Source organism: Fukomys damarensis, unplaced genomic scaffold (assembly GCF_012274545.1).
Source record: "Fukomys damarensis isolate Sample0158 unplaced genomic scaffold, DMR_v1.0_HiC HiC_scaffold_33, whole genome shotgun sequence".
NCBI classification, from domain to species: Eukaryota; Metazoa; Chordata; class Mammalia; order Rodentia; family Bathyergidae; genus Fukomys; species Fukomys damarensis.
Genome location: NW_022900945.1, coordinates 36,020,884 through 36,039,667, shown reverse-complemented (window position 1 = coordinate 36,039,667; position 18,784 = coordinate 36,020,884). Strand labels below are relative to the sequence as shown.

Below are 18,784 nucleotides of genomic sequence, written 5' to 3'. Positions count from 1 at the left end.
TAGAGAACACCACCTGTTTATTTATCACCTGAAAATGATCATCAATCATAATGCTCAGCAGATAAAGACAATTCATCCAGAAAAAGAATATATAAATTTTAAATTTGCAATTTGAAACAATTTTTACAAAATTTCTGATTTTAACTCACAAGTGCAAAGTTCTGAGTTCAATCTCTGGTAGAAAAAAATTCTGATTTTATACAAATCACTCCTTTTTCTTAAAATGCTTAAACAACTTAATTTTAATAATTTTTATGTAGATTGTAATTAACATTACTTACAAACAATTGATTTATTTTATTTTTTATAGTATTTTAAACATTTATTCCAATTATACTTAACACTTTTAATAGGTTTTTTTTGTTGTTGTTAGGGATTGAACTCGGGTCCTTGAGTTTGCAAGACAGGTCACCGAACTGCTGAGCTAAATCTCCAGCCCTTTAGTTCTTTTTATATTACTTGTTAAAGCCAACTTATCAGAGAATTACATTTAACACTTTAAGCTATTTCCTTGCCAAATAAATCTCTAAAAGTTCCTGTACTTGAAACATAAAAAGGAATGGATATTGTACCTTACCTTGTTTTGTTTTTTGATGGTAACTGTTATTTTGAACCCAGAGCCTTTGCACTAAGCTACATCCCCAGCCTTTTTATTTTTTATTTTGAGGCAGGGTCTTGTTAAATTACTAAATTGTCCAGGCTATACTTTAATGGGCCACACGTTCCTCCTGCTTCGCCTCTTGCTGGGATTTCAGGTGTGCATCACTATGCCTGACTCATTACTTAAATTGTTTTTGGTTTTTTGAGGCAGGGTCTCACCATGTAGTTGAGAGACCTGGGACTATTTCAGGTGTGCATCACTATGCCTGACTCATTACTTAAATTGTTTTTGGTTTTTTGAGGCAGGGTCTCACCATGTAGTTGAGACTGACCTGGAACTCACTATGTAGCCCAGGCTGATCTCGAACTCACAGCGATCCTCTTGCCTCAGCCTCCTGAGTGCTGGGATTAAAGGCGTGTGTCACCACGCCCAGCATGTTACTTAAATTTTTAACAAAGATAATTATTATCCTGATTGCCTACTAATTTAGAAAAAACATATGATAGCAACATTAAAGAAAGTTTTACTTTTACCTTAGTAACACATTTAAATTAATTTGTTAAAGATTTACCTAAATCATGCAAGCAAAAGAATATTTGGACTCATTACTTCAGTGCTCACTCATCTGTAAGCCAATTTAAATAGATCTTGGGGGATTTTGTCTTGTAGAGACATGTAACAGGTATGCAAAAGTAGTACAGTAAAACATATAAGATCAAATAACCTTCACATTACCAGACCTAAAAAAATCTTGTTTGGGAGCCTGGGCATTTGGCTCAATGGTTCCACCGCCTGCTGGGAAAGTGCAAGGGCCCAAGTTTGATCCCCAGTACCAAAAAAAAGAAAAGAAAAATTGATGGTACTCAGGACTGATCCCTAGGCCTTTACACTGAATACATCTCCAGTCCATTTATTTATTTACTTCCTTTTCTTTTTTTCTGAAGCAGATTCTCACCAAATTTCCCAGACTGGGCTAAAACTTGCAGTTCTCCTGCCTCAGTCTCCCAGATTTTCACTTGCAAGTCTTATGTAAGCCTTGATCCAGTTTTACAGAGTGACATATTGGTATTTATAAGGCCTCTTTTTTTTTTTTAACTCCAAAATGAGGTTGAGTGTTAACCCTAGAATACTTAATAAAACCATATTTTTGTATACTTTTTTTTTTGGTTTTGCATTTTAGTAAAGACAGTAAAAGGAAAAAAAAAGACAAAAGCTTCTATATATGGCTGTATAATTGCACTTTAAGAATTATTTTGAAACTGCTCATGAGAAATACTGCAAATTACGCATGCCAATCAACTACAGAATTAAACACCACAGTGCTAAGCAAGAGCTTTCTTTCAATTAAAGCATCTTCTGCAGGGGGGCGGGGTATGTTCTGTAGTCAGGGGTCAATACAGAAAACACAAATCTCAGAATGTGGATCAACAGCAGGGAAAATCACGTAAAGCAACCTTTTGTCCATACAGATAGCAGCACAAGTTAGAACATAGCAATGAAGAGGGGACGATGGAAAACTTACACCTAAACAGAAATTTTACATTCTTGCTGGTCCTGTTAGCAGAACTATTTCCAGTAAGAGCTTAAGGTGTATTTCTACCTGTTATGAACACTAAAATAAGACAAGCTATTTTGAAAGATGAAAACAAGGACTACAAGTGGAAAGAAACAAATGGAAGCTAAAGTGGGAAAGGAGAAAGGAGGAAAGACAAAAAAGAATAAACCACAGTCAATTAGGGGACTCAACCGTCTTTCACGCAGCAGGAAACTTGAGAATCTGTTTCACATGGTTCACTAGTTAAGGGACTCAAATGCCAACTGGCAGCCTCCAAATCAAGTTGATCTCTGACCCTGATCTGCAAATGTCTCGCTGAACCCTACTGTAGTGGATGTGACTATGCAGGTCTCATCTCATTCCACAATGGCTTTCTGGTGCCCCACATCCAACAGGGAATAAAAAGTACAGAACAGAAAGGAAGGAAAGGAAAAGATCTCAATAAAAAGAGAACGAGTGGTTTCATAGGTAGTAATAATCTAAAAGTTACAGTAGGTCCCAAGAATAGCATCAACCACCACCTCACTGCCATTTGGTTCTCTGTAGATCAAGGAATCCCCAGACATCCAAGAATATGAGTTGTGGTATGTAGGAAAGCCTAGTTTATGCCCTGCCAACTTTTAAAGGGAAGGATGTAAGGGAGAGAGAGAGAGAGAGAGAGAGAGAGAGAGAGAGAGAGAGAGAGAGATAGAAACAAGAAGATAGAAGAAGAAAAAAAAGCATGAGAGAGAGAGAGAGAGAGAGAGAGAGAGAGAGAGAGAGAGAGAGAGAGAAGAAAGAGTAGAAACAAGAAGATAGAAGAAGGAAAGGAAGCATTTCCTCCAGGCCTGAAGAGACAAGTGGAATGTGGCAGGCCAGAGTAGTACTCTAGAAAAAAGAAAATCTAGGCAGCTGATAGTCACTATTGAGATCCTGTTTAGAAGCCCCAGACCCAACAAGTCTCACCCTGAGCTTGTTTCATACAGTCCCGGCAAAGTCACAAAGTGATGCTGGCCTGTTAGAAAAGAAAAAGCCAAGCTTTTTATTGACTTATTGTGGTTGGGGATGGCCTGGTAATATTCCACTGGTCTTGAGTGTATTATTTTCTCAAGGAATTTCTTCCTTATGCAAGATATGGTTCAACGTTTATTTAGTTTATTCTGGAAGATGTTATGGCATCAATCCTGACTCTTGCAGGATATTGAACTTGATCTGTTGTCAATCAGTCCCTATGATAACAACTTGAAGAACTGGAGTTTAGGAAGAAATACACACCATATTCTAATGAATAACAGGCCATGAGTTAAGGCCCTAGGAGTGCACTTGCTCTTTTTCCCAATAGTGGTCCCCAACTGACTCAGTAAAAACAGTGAACATAATATCAGAGAGAAATAGGAACTATTTTGAAGTAACAGAATAATAAAATAGAAAGTGTCTTCACTATTACAGTATTTTAGCCTGTATAGTCAGAAAGAGTATCACTGAAGAAGTGACCTAAGTGTGATTTGAAGCATTCAAAGTAACCAGACATTTGCAGATCAGAGAAAAGCTATCAGATAGAAGAGTGAGTTAAAGTAAAATCCCACAGTTGAAAAGGCTAGGAACACTCAAGAAGCAAATTTTGAAAAGTCAGCAGGACCAAAACACGTGTGATAAATAGGAAGGTAAAATGAGCTGAGGCCAAACAGGTAGGCCAGACATTATAGGACCTTGCAGAATATGAAGAAAGAGAGATCTACTAATGCTATAAGAAGGAGAACTGAAAAACTATTCCATGCTTTAAAAGAAAATCACTCTTGTTTCTGGAAAGAAATACAATTACAGGAACATAACAGTAGAGAAGTAAATCAGTTCAAAGACGTGTTTTAGTGATCCAGGAAAGAGGTGACTGGTTTGGACTAGGTCATAGACAGGATTTATTTCAGAGGTAGAGAGACCAAATGTTTATATATAGTTTAGAGCCAACGAATAAGGGAAAAAAAATAAAAGCACAGACATTTACTGGGGATATAATTTATCAGGATGAGTACAAATATGGAAGTATCAGCTCTAGGAAAGGACATCAAGAGTGCTATGGACCCTAATTATCCCTCTACTAACCACAATGGTCTTCTTTGGCCCTTCTGCCAGCTAACCACATAAAGACTACCCATTACAAATAAAAAATTCCTCATTTTTTCATGTATTTTCATGGATTCATGGTATTCCAATTGATTTTATTCTTCCTACGATCATCTTCCACACTCCTTGTGGATACGATGCATACTGAGTTGAAGCAACACCTTTGTGAAGCCTGACCTTATACCCCCAGGCACAGTTAATAACTCTTCTACTCTTATTATTAGTTTACATGGCATTATTAAGCCATATTTGATTTGTATTGTAAATATGCTGTAAATCATTATTTGCATGTTTATCATTCTGAATCAAGCCTCTTATAGATGGATTTCACATCTGATATTCCTAGAACTTAGTAAATGACTGATATGTCTTATGTGCTCAGTAAATGGCGATAAACATACAAATTAAGCATCATGCATTGTGCAGGGCATTGGCATGGATTATGTCCTCATTTCAAAAAATTAATGAAATCTATGCCAGAAATTATGTGATACACTCAATTTTAATCTGGCAAAATCTCTGCCTATGAAAAGCTATGGGCCAGAGAGACTGAGCAAATTGTCCAGGGTTATATAATAGGTGACAAGAGTAGAAACTGTTAATAGGTCTGAAAACACATAATGTTCTCTATGTTACACCAATAATTTTGGAATTTTAAAGTTATGATTCCCATATGGTAGCCACTAGGAAGAACTGCTTATTAAGCAGATGACATGCTGCTTGTCTAAAAGAAATGTCCTGTAAATGCAAAAATATACAACCTAAATTTCAGAATTTGTGTAATATTAAAATGTAAAAATATTGATAATAATAATAATATTTACATGTGGAAATGATAACATTTGAAATATGAGGCTAAATAAAAATTATTAACATTAATTTCCTCAATTTATTTTTTGGCCTCTTTAAAGTGGTTGTTAAAAATGTTAAATTGCAAACATATTTTATGCTGTATCCTTTTACTGCTATTCTAGAGATTATATTATATCTGAGAAGGGACACATCCACACATAGAAACAATCAATAATAAAACAAAGGATATGATCAATGTAAACGAAGTGTTTTAGGACTTTACTGATCACAAAAGATCTCTTTTAAAATATGGGAATAGGGAAGATAACATTGAAGAATAAGGTTGATTTTAATGAAACAGATAAAAAAATTTAGTAGAAAACAGAATTATCAAAGTATGAAAATGAAGCAAGGAACATGGCAAGAAGTCAGTGTAGTATTTTATAACTATAGACTAGGTGTAGTGGAGCCAAATACATTAAGGAAGGAAAGGTACAGTGGAGATGATCAAAGTCAGGGAAAATAAAGCAGATTTTTTTCTCAAAGTTGTATAAAGCTATTGTGTGTCTTAAACGGGGAGTAGGACGGAGGGGATAAAGAGGCTATTTCATTATCAGAAAAGTTTCAAAAGCAAACTGAAAATAAAATTTTGTAAGAAAGTTAATAGATTATCTGGATAAGGTTGAGAAATTAGAATCAGAAAAGGAAGAGGGGCTGATGAAAATCATTTGAACTTCATATTTGACTCAAGGTTCCAAATGCTAAAATGCAATGATTCAGAACATGACCTTAAGAATAAGACAAACTGTTTCCCTTCCTCCCTTCCTCCCCCCCCACATCTCTCTCTCCTGTCATTACGTCTCTCTGTATGGTTTGTGACAGATTCATCTTGGTTTCAAAATCTACTTTCATCATTACCTAATCAGTTAACTCTGAACTGTTCTTTTAGTAACAAATCATTGTTTTTTACAGTGCACTTAGGACATTATTAAAATAAATATTATGAAATAACTTACTGATATTATTTGGAGAGTTTTATTTGCACCTCAGAATAGGTGTAGATATATAAACATTTAATGTGATTCTACTAAGCATCAGGTATTGTCATATATTTTTCTCATTTATTCCTACTTACACCTCAAACAAGCAATCTGAAATTATAGGTTCCACAAGAGAAGCCTTAAAACAGCTAAAATATCTTATTTAGTTCTATTATCCACATCTTTATTTCCTTCATTGCTCTACAAAGAGAAAATTCTCTATTCTACAGCCTTATTAATAAGTTTCTATAATGTGCCAAGTGAAGTATCTTAGAATTCATTAATAAATATAAAATAAGACTCAGGCTCAGTGATAGAACATTTGTCTAGCTTGTATGGCTCTGTGTTCGATCCCCAGTACTCTGAATATTAACACACACACACACACACACACACACACACACTGACATAAGAATGTGATAACACTCTAATATTAAAAGAACACTCCTTGGGCCGGGGTTCTGCCCCATGCCTCACAAGCACAGGAGCCCAAGTTTGATTCTTGGTACAAAAAAAAAAAAGAATACTCCTTGAGTGTTATTTATATTTGAAGTATCAGTAAAACATATTCAATATTTATGGCATATATCTCAAAATATGTATATAATTTTTATTGGTCAAAACAGGGTATTTAATATTGCCATCTGTTTGTCTGGATATTATGTTTGGAACTTCCTGGGTTACTATAAACTAGAATCACTCCATAAAGATGGACAATTATCTCATGTTAATAAAACTGTTTTTAACTTTAAAGAGATTAAAAAGCTAACTACTCTGATTTTAGCATTATACACTGTATACATATATTAAATTATATCATACCTCATAAATATGTACAATTAAAATAATAATACATAAAACTAAATTTAAAAATAATATCAGAGGTTAATAAGAAATTTTGAACTCAAAATTATCCAAATTATAATGCTATCAATCAATATTATATGAGAGGTATTCATTATTTTATTTAATGCCCACAGTATAAATCACATTATAGGGTAAAAGCTCTAGTTAAAATTAAGGGTTTCTCTCAGCACATCAAGTATTAATCACAAGTTGAGTCATTTAGCTTAAACTTTAAGTCATACTAAAGCTAGAGTTACATAAATTAAAGGAGCTCTTTTAAGGTGTTAAGCAAAAAATAGGAATCTTCAAGAAACATATCAATATAGCTTCTTGTCCACCTATATATACTTAAATTGTCAAATTCTTTCTTTCTAATGGAAGTTGCCTCACATTTTTGCCAGATACTAATGATTTTCACCATACACATGAATTAATGTTGATCCAGAAAGACCAAAATTTTAATATTGTTTTTTATATTTTAAATATTAATATTAACTATTAATATTCAATATTTCTGTTTTTCATATTGTAAAGCAGTAGGTATCGACATTATTGTATTATAAAACTAGGTCAAATTAGAAGTTGCTCTTACTGAAAAAAGTCATAATTCTTCCCAATTTTACTTGGATTATATACAATTTTCTCAAAACAGTAAACTTTCATTCAGCAGTTCTCCCCCCATGGATCCCCTCCCAAAAAAATAAAAAGAAACATAAGCTTCGGGTAAGTCACTGTGAAGGTCAGAGAAAGATAATCATGTTTGCTCACCAGAACTCTGAAATCAGAGAAGCATTTTAAGCCAAGGTCCTTTCACATTTCCAATATAAATAGTACGTGTTGTGCTGCTGGACACTGAAACGTAAGATGTCAACAAGACCAGATTGTGAAACAGTGGACCATATCAAATCATATGACAGAAACCTTTTGTTTCAAGACAAAAAGGGGGAGGAGATGGAATCTATACAAAATTCAAAAATAATTAAAACTTACCATTTTGACGCATTTAATTCAGCAATTTCCCAAACTCACAGTTCAGTGTTTTTTCATCATAAAATGACAAAACTTTCCCAGCTACTGTTATGCTTTCTCTTTGTTTTGGAAGAAAAATGTTGTATCCAGGATTTAATGGATTTTCTATAGTTTCTTTTTTAAAGTATGTATTCTTAGAGACTTGCTCCAACTCTCTGCAACTAATTTGTACAATTAGTGTAATATGAGCTCCACAATGACACCAGATTGTACATCATCACCATTGTTTCTTCAGTAAGTCACTGTCTTGCTTTCTCTGCTAAATTTGCTTCTCTGCTGTGTTTTCTAGTTACATTGTACTTCTTCCCTTGTTTGCTTTCTATTTCTGCAATATCCTCTCACATTTTCTGCCAATCATTTGTTTTTGCCTGAATTCTATATATCAATATACTGGGAGAAACTTTTGCTAAAATAATCTTAGAGGTCACATTAACATATGACTGGGTCAAATTAGCTAAATAAAATGAGTCTGGAAAGTAAATCAAGAAGCAAAATAAAAAAATGTTTGTATTTTGTTTCTTTTTTAGACAGGGTCTCATTAATAGCCCATGCTGACCTCAGACTCATGATCTTCTAATGTCTCAGTCTCCTAAAATCTGGGATTACAAGTACAACTGGCTGCAATCACAACTGCCTCCTCAGAAATCAAATTTTAAATCAAAGTTTTACCATCTAACATACGAGCCTTAGATAAAAGAGTAATGTTTGTAGATTTCATTTAGGTTCTAATTTAGGAAATGAGGATGATGGCATTTTAATAAATATGATAAATACAAAGACAAGTAATGTTAAAAATAACAAGTGTTGCTTTTGACATTTCTATACTTTATCTTTTTGATTCTCATACATATATACACACTCTGCAAAACAGAATTATAACTATCTATATCTTTTTTTTTCAGAGTAAGAAAAGTTTATTGAGAGAAATATAGCTTTTGTCTAACAGAGACAGGAGGTCCGGAAAATGGGTTACCCCAACTATCTGTATCTTTAAAGTAAGGAAAAAGATCCACTGAAAAAGCAAATGATAAGATATGTCCATATAAATTGTTGAAAATGTTGGGAATAAAATTCAAATCCCAGCAGTTCATTTCCACAATGAGCTCTTATTTTCAGCTTCCCTTTTCAGATTTCTATAACAATCAAATCAAATATTATTGGGAAAATAATTTAGGACATATAAAGTTTCGTTTAATAATATATTTTGAAAATTTATGTAGTAGAATTATTCTTGGCTTTTTTGTCTTACAAATGTTCACTCTAAATGACAACTTTTTGTTACCATTTTTATTTCTGATCTCACACTTACACATAGAGTTTTTTTTCACAAATATTTGGTATTCCTTCCCTGTGAAAAAAATATAATACTACTCTATTAAATAGGCTTTAGCAAGAAATGTAAAAAAAAAGTTTTCCTTAGAAGCCTCCTGAATTAAAGCATTTGTTAAAATTAACTTTTATTAATATTGCAAGGAAACTAATTTTCCTTGTGATTGGAGATAAACATGATAGCTAAATTTGGTTCTTTCAAGCCGCTGAAAATTTTGAGTATTTGTGTTAATACAGAATAACCTATTCCTACTGATTAATACAACAATTAGGTTCCCATTATCATGTTTTTTCCTCACTTTATTTTGTTTTAATGGGTCTCAAAATTCTGTGACAGAGACCCTTGTAAGGTCAGGTTCCTGTAACCCCCTGCCCAGTGTGCGATGCAGGCCTGAGAAAAATAATGCACTAGGAGACGGAACTAAGAGAGAGAAAGCAGGATGCCAGGACAACCAGTGCCGGTACAACCAACAAAGGCCCTGGCCAGTCTCAGGCACTGACTTTTACTGGCAATCAACTGGGGTAAAGACAACGTGTGGTTTCTATGGAAATTAGTGTAAACAAGGCTCATAAAGGACAAGACAAAGCATTCTCAAGTTAGGAACAGAAGAGACATAATATATGCTTGTAATTTGAACACTGTCCTTCTAGTCTCGAGGTTTTATTGTGGGAACAGAATTTGGGTGTGAGTTACTCTGACCTCAGCACGTAGGCTTCAGCAAGACTCATTTCTACAGATAAGCCAATCGTGGGGTTAATTTTTTACAGCCTGCTTTGGACATAGTTAATATTATAGTCCTCTACAATTCTGTGACAGATTTTTGGTAAAGTTACTTACATTAAAAAATGTTGACTTTAAAAACTAATACAAGTGACACACACACACACACACACACACACACACACACATGGTCTGAAAAACATTCTCCTTTCCTTCTGAAGATTTATGATCCATAACTATCATTAACTAGTCTTTTATTATTAGACTTAAATGACCCTTATAGAGAAAGAATTCTGAGACCAACATTCTGCCACTGATTAACACTGTGGCAGCAGGTGTTAAGGATTATATTCATTTAGCCTTCTGAGACTTGGTGACCTTGCCAGCTCCAGAAGCCTTCTTGTCCATTGATTTGATGACACCACGGCTACTACTTGACTTGTATTTCAAACAGCAAAATGACCAAGACAAAGATAGTCAGAGAAGCCCTCAACACACATGAACTTTGCTAGAACCATATCTGTGATGCCAGTTTCTCCAGATTTCAAGAATTTAGGGCCACCGCCCAGCTTCTTACCAGACTGACAATCAGTCTTTTCTTTCAGCCCAGCCAACTTGCAGCAATGTGAGCTGTGTGAAAATCCAGTACAGGGGCAGAGAGAGTGCTGGGTTGGCCTGGTTGGTTCAGGATAATCACCTGATCAGTAAAACCAGCTGCTTTCATTGGTGGGTCAATTTTCCTGTCACCAGCAATGTTGCCACAATAAACACCTTTGAGAGACACATTCTTGATATTGAAGCCCACATTGTTCCCAAGAAGAGCTTCACTCAAAGTTTCATGGTGAATTTCATCAGTCTTTACTTCAGTTGTGATACTGACTGGAGCAAAGGTGACCATCATGCCAAGTTTGAGAACACTAGTCTCCACTCAGCCCACAGGGACAGTACCAATACAACCATATTTGTAGACATCCTGGAGGGGCAGTTGCTAAGGCTTGTCAGTTGGGCAAGTGTGGTAAGATGCAATTCAAAGCTTCAAGCTGTATGGTTCCACTGGCACTGCCATCTATATAAATGACTTTCCAGCCCTTGAACCAAGGCATATTAGCAGTTGGTTCCAGCATCTTGTCACCATTCGAAATGGAAGTTGGCACAAAAGCCACTGTGTCTAGGTTAATTTTCTTATTGTAGGCACCAATTTCCGTAACAATTTCTTCATATGTCTCTGGTTGTAGGGTGGCTCAGTGGAATTCATTTTGTTAACACAGACAATTAGTTGTCTCACACTAACATAATTCATGAAATAAATAATTGATCAACTGGACTTCCATACAATTAAAAATTTTGCCTTGTGAGAAGCACTATTGACAATAAAAACATGAGCCACAGACTGGCAGAAAATATGTGGAAAATGTATATAAAGAAATGTTAGGCAAAATGTACAAAGAGCTCTTGACTCTCAATGAAACAGACACCTCAATTACATAAGGGACAATGGATTTGAGCAGACACCTCATGAAAAAAGATTATCATGGTGAGTAACCATGTGAAAAGTGTTATATGTTGTCCAGAAATTTCAAATTAAAATAATAATGATACAACTACACACTTATTGGAATATGTCACACGTTGAGGAGGTAGAGCAACAGTGATTAACAGTGATTAATATTCATTGCTTCTATTAATGCAAAATGGAGCAGCCAAAATTAACATATTCTTGTCATGTAACATAGAAACCATGTTCTTTGGTAGTTGTTAGAATGAGTTAAAACCTTAGGCCCACAGAAAGACCTACACACCAAAGTTTATGGAAGCTGTATTTATAATTGCCAAAATTTGGTAACAATTTGTATTTTCATAGGTCAATGTGTAAAGTGGTATGCCCATACAATGAAAGTTTAAACAATAATGAGAAATGATCTACTAAGTCACAAAGGAAACATGTACTAAAAGACAATTTTAAAGATCTACATATTGTATGATTCCATACATACTGTGTGATTCCAAATATGTGGCATTCTTTAAAAGTTGAAATATGAATAACATAAAGGCATCAATGATTGCCCTGGCTCAAGAGAAGTACAGGATATCATTGTAAGAAAAGGTCTAAAGCTGTTGGGAAAATGGGATGGGTGGGGGAAAGGTAAAAAGGGAAGATAAAAAATAAGGGAAAAGGAAAAAAATGGAAATGGAGTCTTTGTAAATAGGGAAGGGGGAAAGGAGTAGGGAGGCTAGGAGAATGGGGAGAAAATAAAAACCAAGATACATCAGGTAAAGGTACAAGATCCCAATGATGAATATATCTGTATTGTATATCTAAAATCTATCAATAAAAATATATATAAAAGAGAAGCACAAGGATAAACAGGTAGAGCGTGAAATATTTGTAAAGTAATAAAGCTACTCCATATGATATTTTAATAGTGGATATATATCATTGTGCATTTGTCAAAACTTATATGGTGAATGCTCAAAATAAAGCATTCACAACAATATAAACTTTTGTTTATAAAGACATGTCATTGTAGATTCATCAGCTGAAATAAATGTACCATTCTGGTTCAGGGTGCTGATAACAGGTGTGGTTGTGTTTTGATAGGTGTAGAGCATATAATAGAACTGCAATTGTCATTCATATTTGCTGTGAACCAGAAACCTGTCATAAAAATAAAGTTTATTAAAATTTTAAAACAAATAATTTTGAAAGGGATATCAGGTCCTATTCTCTAAAACCTATCAATATAACCATGTTGTTAGAAAGGCTCTTTGCAGATATGATTAATGATTATGAGATGGAGAGATTATCATGGATTATTCAAGATAGACCTAAATCCATGCCGTATATCTTATAAGAAGGGATAAGAGAGATACCTGAAACACACAGAAACTGAAGAAGCAATATAAACACACAGACATACACCACAGTGATGTCACCCAGGCCAAGTAATGTCAGAAGGCACTAAGCAGGAAAACATATGGATCAAAATTTTTCTTCCATTGGCAAGAATCTAGCTTTGCTGATACCTTGATTTTGGTTTAGTGAGACTTATTTTCAAATTCTGGCTACATGAACTGTGACAGAGTAAGTTTCTGTTGTTTAGCCATTGTAAAAATCTGGTTATTAGGCTTTTTTTCTTATTTCTTTCTTTTTGTTTTCTTTTTTTGCTGTTGTTAACAGAGTCGTGAAAATTCCTTATACATTTGGAATGTAAACCACTATCAAATAAATGAATTGCAACTATTTTCTTCCACTTCATAGACTGCCTTTAATCTGTGCTTATATCTTTTGATACATAAAATATTTTAAGTGAGTTATTATCATATTTTAAAAACTGTGCTTTAGGTATTAAAACCAAGGAATCATCATCAAATCCAAAACGCTGAAGGTTTTCCCTCTCTGTTTTCTTGTAGAATTTTAATAGTTATAGTTATATTTAGGTGTTTAATCCATTTTGGTTTAATTTTTGTGTGTCATGGAAAGTAAAGATCCAACTTCAATCTTACAAATTTGGATACCCACTTCCCCCAATATCATTTGTTGAAGAATGTCCTTACTCCATTATTTGGTACTGGCATGCTGGGAAAAAAAATGGCAGCTAGGTATTACAGGCACATACCTGTAATCCTAGCACTTTGGGAGGCTGAGATAGGAAAATCTTAAGTTTGAACCGATTTGGCAACTTTTCAAATTAGTGAGACCCTGTCTCAAAATTAAAAAAATAATCTGAGGTGTAGTTCAGTGTGAAGGCCTGAGTTAAATCTTGACTCTCCTCCTCCAAATCGGCTATATACATAAGGATTTATTAATTTATTTTTATGACCTAAAGTCTAAACTTTATTAGGATATTCTTAGTTTTTGCTTTTTTCTCTTTTCAGATTCCACCCAGGACACTATATTACTTTTAGTTATCTGTGTCCTTAGTTTCTTCCTGTCACTGATAGTTTATAAGACTTCTCTTATTTTTGATGAACTTGGTTTTTTTTTTTAATTCATTAAGTTTATCGGTAAATTTTAGATAGACATTATGATCACGTTCATCATTGGGAATTTGTACCTGTACAAGATGTATCTTGCTTCTTGTTTTTCCCCATTCCCCTTCCCTTTCTTTTACTCCTCCACCCCTCCCTACTTATAAGAACTTTTCATTTTTTTTCCATCTTTTCTCATACCCCCCCACCTCCCCTTCCCTTTTGGATCTTTTCTGGACTCTATTTTGTTCCACTGGTTTACATATTTACATATTTACCTTTACAGCCAGCACCTCATTGCCTTATTGTTCCTCTATAATATAATTCAAAAGCACAGTGTGAGGCCTCCAATTTTTTTCTCCTTTTACAAGAGTGTTTTCGCTATCCATGTTTCCTTAAAATTCCACGTGCATTTTAGGATTTTGTTTTCTCTTTCTGCAAAAAAGCTGTTGGAATTTTCCTAAGGACTGTGCTGAATGTGTAGATCACTTTTGGTAGGAAGGACATTTTAACAGTATTATGTCTTCCAGTTTGTGAGTACTTTGAATTTATTTGTATGTGTCTTTGATTTCCTTTAGCAATGACTTATAGGTTTTACTGTATGTTTTTTACTGTTTTGATGATTTCTAAGTAGTTTTTTCAATCTTATAGTAAATGGAATTATTCTCTTAATTATGTTTACAGTATGGTCATTTATAGAAGTATATGAGTGCAACTGAATTTTGATTCATGATTCTGTACGCTGCAACTTTGCTGAATTCATTTATTAGTTCTAATAAGTTTCTGAATCTGTAGGGCTTTCGTGTCATCTAGGAACAGAAATCATTTTGTCTCCCTTTTTCAATTTGAATGAATTTTCTTTTAGTTTTCTGATTTGCTCTGCCTACAACTTCCAGTACAGTGTTAAACAGTAATTGTTAGAGTGGGCATCTTTGTTTTCTGATCTTAGAGGAAAATTTTACCATTGAATGATATTAACAAGGAATTTTTGTATAGATGACATCTATTATATTGTGAAAATTTTCCTTCAATTCCTAGTTTGTTGAGGGTATTTCTTATAAAAGTATGAATTTTTCAAGCACCTTTTCTGCATTAAGGTCTTATTTTCATCCTATATCATTATGCAATATATCACATTAATTCATTTGTATACAGTGAAAAATTCTTCATTTGAATATAAATCCTATCTGCCATAATGTGCTATCTTTTTAATGTGTTTGTTAATTTGGTTGGTAGCGTTTTACGATATAGCATCAAAATTCATCAGAGATAATGTAGCATGCATTTATGATGCTGGTTTCAATTTTGTAGCCTAATTTATTGATAAAAATTTGACTTTGTATACCCCTCAAAATAGGAAATGTACTAGATCATTTATTAGCTGCATTTGAAAAGAAATGTTCATTTTTGGCGGGATGACTGTGTTAAACTGCTATCTATACTCAAGCTTAATGTAAAGGTAGCGCCTTTTGATCACTGGAATCTGCAAATCTGTTGCAATCAACGGCAAAGAGGATTAAGACTGAAGACAGAATTAAAGTTGTTAATCAGCTGATAAAAAATTCATCAGAGATATTGGTTTGTAGTTTTCTTGTATAACTGTCTGGTTTTGATATCAGGGGAATGTTGGCCTCATATAATCAGTTTGGGAATGTTCCCTCTGTTCAGTTCTTTGGAAGAATTTGAGAAAAATTGGTTTTAATTTTCCTTTAAGTGTTCAGTAGAATCCTCCAGTGAATATGCCTAGTTTTGGTCTTTTTGATTGTTGTTGGGAGATATTTGTTGCAGCTTCAGTATTCTCAATAGTTATGGATCCAACTAGAGTTTATATGTCTTTATGATTCAATATAGTTAGGTTAAATGGGCTGTGCCCATCAGTTGGAAATTGGATAAAGATGTGTTTTTTTCTATAAAATGGAATACTACTCAGCCATAAAGAATGAGAAATTAGACTCATTCATAGGAAAATGGATACATATTGAAGATATATTACTAAGTGAGATAAGTCACACATGTGTAAATACTGAATAGTTTCTCTGGTGTGAAAAGCTATAATAGTACATAAGATCCTAATGAGATAATTGACCATGTGAAATAGGAAGAAAAGGGCTAAAGGTGTAGGAAAAATAGGAAGGGTAGGGGAAAGGTAATAAGGGAAAAGAAAAACATATGACAAAATAAAAAAATGGAAATAAAGTGTTTGTAAATGGGGAGGGGAGGAGGGGGTGAAGGGAGGGCGCGGACAAGGGGAAAAAAATGAGAACCAAGACCTGTCATGTAAAGGTACAAGATCCCAATAATGAATGCAACTATACTGTATACCTAAAATATACCAATAAACTCAATAAAAGAAAAAAATATTGATAGGTTATACTTTTCTAGGATCCATTTGGCTAGGTCTTCCAATTTATGATTCAATCACCATAGTAACCTTATTTTTTTATTTCGGTGACATCAGATGGAATGTCTTCTCTTCCATTTATAAATTTAGACATTTGTGCATTTGGGCTCCTCAGTGATCATTTAAAAAACAGCTCTTGACATCACTGATTTTCCTACTGCTTTTCTCTTTTTGTTAATTTGATATCTTTCATATCTTTTGAGGTAAAGTTACCAGAGTGTGGGTAAATATATGTTGCCTAGGCTGGCATCAAACTTAACAATCCTCTCAAGCAATTAGGACTACAGGTATGTTTCATTATGCTTGGCATGTGTTTACTATTATCAACTTTCCTTTTATAACTGCTTTTGTTGCACCTTACAGTTTCTGGTATATTGTATTTTTGCTTTTCTGTATCTCCAAATGTTTTCTAACTTCCCTGGCTATGTTGTTTGACTGATTGTTTAACAATACATAACAATAATTTGTATGTATTTGTGGATTTTCCTTTCAATATTGATTTTGCTTAGATTTTATTATGGTCAGAAAAGATACTTTGGCTGGGCATAGTGGTGCATACCTGTAATCCCAGCACTTGGGAGACTGAGGCAGGAGGATAGCTGTGAATTTGAGGCCAACCTGAACTACATAACGAGACCTTGTCTCAAAAAAAAAAAAAGATGCTTTGTAAACATTCAATCCTCTTATTGGTAAGACTTACTTTATACCTTAACACGTGGCCTATGTCAGGAACTGTTCCATTGTTGCTTGAGAAAAATATATGTTCTGCTGTTGGATGGAATGCTCTATATATTTCTATTAGGACTGATTTATCTAGAATGTTATCTAGAATGTTCAAGTTCTCTGTGTTCTTATTGATATTCTCTCTAGTTGTTTTATCCACAGCTGAGAGTGTAGTATTAAAGTCGTATCACTCTATCTTTCCCATCAGTTTTATCAATGTCTGCTTAATATGTTTGGTGCTCTGCAGTTAAGTGTATATATAATTTTTCTGGCAAATAGATCCTTTTATTGTTACATAATCTCTTTTTTTTGACTCATGATAATTTTGGTTTTTAAATCCTTTTTGTCCACTTTAAGTATAGCTACTTCCATTATCTTCGGGTTCTAATATAAAATTTATTTTTATATTCTTTACTTTGAGCATATATCTTTCCTTAGTCCTAAAGTCAGATTCTTATAGGCAACAATATTTTGTATTTTTATATATTTATTCTATATCACTTAATGGGTATATTTCACCCATTACATTCAATTAATGATAGGATTTACTATTATCATTTTGTCAATTATTTTCTGTTTTGTAAAATTTCTGTCCCTCTCTTTCATTTATTTATTCATTTTGGTACCAGGGATTGAACTCTGGAACTTGAGCTTGAGACAGGTGGTAGAACCACTAAGCTAAATTCCTGGCCCTGTACTTCTTTTTCTTAATGTCTCCTTTTCTTTCTCAATAATTTTTTGTAGTAATATATTTTGATCTTGTCATTTATCATTTGTATATTCTATACATATTTTATTTGTAGCTACCACTGAAACAAAATTTCTTAAAGCATCCATTTCAAATTGATAAGAACTGCAATTGTATATATTTTTATATTTCTGCCTATTTTATAAATCTTTTTATATCGCATATCTAACATAGGTTTATCATTTTTGCTTCTTTTAAAAAATGTTATACCCGTACTTAAAGCATTCATTTACATTATAATATCACAGAATTCTGTTTTTATTTACCTCTACCAGGGACTTTATATTTTAGAAGTTTTGGGTGCTCTTTATCAGGCTTTTCATTTCAGATTCTGGGACTGCTTTCACAATTTTTTGTAGAATATGTCAAGCTGTGATAAACTTAACTTCTGTTTATCTATGAAAGTCTTAATTTCTCCTTCACTTTTAAGAGAGTTTTGCTGAATATGTTTTTGTATTTCTCTCTCAGTACTTATATCATTGTAAAGTCTCTAACTTTAGAAGTTTCTGCTGAAAAATCTATTGCTAATCTAACAGTTCCCTTTTACTATAGTTTCTTTTGATGCTGACAGGATTCTTTATTTGTCTTGCCAGTTTTATCATAACATTTCCGATTGTAGGGTTATACATGCTGGAGTTCTTTTAGTTTCTTCGATGTCAAGCCCATTCCTTTTCTTAGATTTGGGAAATTTTTCACTCATTACTTTTTCAAATAGGTTTTTTGTCACTCCCCACCGCCCGCACCTCTGAAGTCCCGTAATGTGCATGTTATTCCATTTTAAGGTGTACTATAGTGCCTTAGACCTTTCTTTCGCTCTCTCTGTGAGGCCAAACCTCAGATCTGCCTAGGAATGGGAGCAGATGAGGGCGAAAGGCAATAGAGATGAACGTAATTTCATAATACACGGAGGTCTGGGAGGTCAGTGCCTGA

The 18,784-nt window shown here is 33.9% G+C and overlaps 1 protein-coding gene and 1 pseudogene across 3 annotated transcripts in view; both read right to left on the bottom strand.

Moving 5' to 3' along the window:
* The window catches only part of LOC104872763 (pancreatic alpha-amylase), a 35,317-nt gene that overhangs the window by 8,648 nt on the left and 7,885 nt on the right, over positions 1–18,784 (bottom strand). Inside the window, exon 1 of one of the 3 annotated variants that reach the window (XM_033758349.1) lies at positions 7,703–7,779. The exons of the other annotated variants lie outside the window; for them this stretch is intronic. The gene's annotated coding sequence lies outside the window, so the exon portion shown is untranslated. Of the gene's footprint in view, positions 1–7,702; positions 7,780–18,784 lie in introns of those variants that run through there. 3 annotated transcript variants of the gene reach the window in all.
* Positions 10,307–11,292, bottom strand: LOC104872776 (annotated as a pseudogene).